Raw genomic sequence first — 1,830 nt, 5'->3', positions numbered from 1 at the left:
CCACGGGGTCGGCCCTTTCCAAACCTTTTTCTATTCATTTGTATCCACATTTATATTCTGAACAGCACCAATATATTTTCTAGCCCTTTTTTTATTTTTTCTTTTAGTAATATACCATGAACTTTTTTCCATGTCCGTAAATATTAATCTCCAATATAATCGTAAATTAATTATGGAAAACTTAGCTTGTCTTCCTGCCCTGTTTTGCTATTATAAACAATTCTGTGATGCATAACCTTGTAAATAAATCTCTGCACTGCTTCCTATTTCCTTTGGGTAATGGTAGTACAAATAATATTACTATTACTACTAATAAAAGCATCTACCATTTACTGAGTGCTACTGTGTGCTAAGCCTGTGCTAATGCTTTCCATGGATCATCTCTGTTGATTCTTCCAACAAGCCTATTGTGGAAGTATCATTATTCCCATTTTACCCATAGGGAGACTGAGACTTAGGTAAAGAGACGATTCTCAGAAATGGAAAGTGCTGGGTCAAAAGATACACTCATTCGTAGGTCTTTTGANGACGATTCTCAGAAATGGAAAGTGCTGGGTCAAAAGATACACTCATTCGTAGGTCTTTTGAAACATGTGAATAGACTTGCCTCCAGAAAGACACCTAATTTCCATATTCCAAGGCAAAGCTGAAAACAAGGTGATTTACAGGCAGGGCAGCTCCAAAGCAGGAAAGGTCTCAGTGCCAGAGGCTGCTTGGCCAGTTAAGGACTCCTTTGCTCAGCTCTGAGCACCTCAGGATAGAGAACAGAGGGTCTAACCATCAGGCAATGCTGGACATCAGGTATGAGATTTTATTAGGCAACTTCCAGGAGCCTAGAACACTTCATGACTATTGAGCTCATTCTCCCTCTAGAAAAAATGGAAACACTGTCCTACCAACCGTCTCCTCTCCATCCCTACCTAACTTATTTGTGAAACATGTTTCCAGGCCATCTAAAAGAAAGGCTTTACATAAATCAAAGCCTTTATGCCAGTCAAGACCACAGAACTGAAGACATTTTAAGGAATAATATTCTGGATATATTAACATACAAAATTCTGACCTTTATTTCTGGCCACCTGTTCTTTAGTTTTCTTTTATAATCTGAGTAGGTATATGAGTAAGAGAAAAGAAGATGTCTTCTCTGTTTTCTGTGTACAACATGCATTTAAATTTTGCTAATCAGCATAAATAGCAATCAATTATCTACCTTGTTCCCATATATATTACAACACACCTTCATCTAACTAAAATAGGAATTCCTTGGGGGAGGCACCCTCTTTCATCTTGGTCACTGCATAGTCCAGCACCTAGAACACTGACTGGTACGTAGCAGGGCTCCTGCAATGTTCATAGAATAAATGAACTAAAGAACGAATGAATAGCTACACTGGGGCTTCTAAATTCACATCCAAAATACAGTTCAACATATGTCATTAAAAGCTCTTGGCATCTGAAATTAGGAAGGCCACAATCACTATCAAAGACTGAAATTAAATCAAATACAAAACTCTGTATTTGACAATGAAAGCACTTTGAATTGCATTTACTTCTATATATGTTTCATCTCCTTCTTTGAGGACAGCCACATTTTTTATTCCTTTATTATCCTGCTCTACAATAAGCAAATAGCAGGCATCATCTAGGACAAACTAAAGGCTTCTCAAAAAGCCTGGAGAATCAAATGTATAAAATTCACAAAGAATTTTATACAAATTTTGGGCCGGCCCGGTGGCGCACTGCTATAGTGCGCCGCTTGGGAAGCGTGCTGGCGCTCCCGCCGAGGGTTCAGATCCCACGTACAGACCGGCCGCTCACTGGCTGAGCGAG

The sequence above is a fragment of the Galeopterus variegatus genome, unplaced genomic scaffold, assembly GCF_000696425.1.
Source record: "Galeopterus variegatus unplaced genomic scaffold, G_variegatus-3.0.2 Scaffold5477, whole genome shotgun sequence".
Taxonomy (NCBI): domain Eukaryota; kingdom Metazoa; phylum Chordata; class Mammalia; order Dermoptera; family Cynocephalidae; genus Galeopterus; species Galeopterus variegatus.
The sequence above is the reverse complement of the archived record's forward strand: the minus strand, read 5'-3'. Positions refer to the sequence as shown.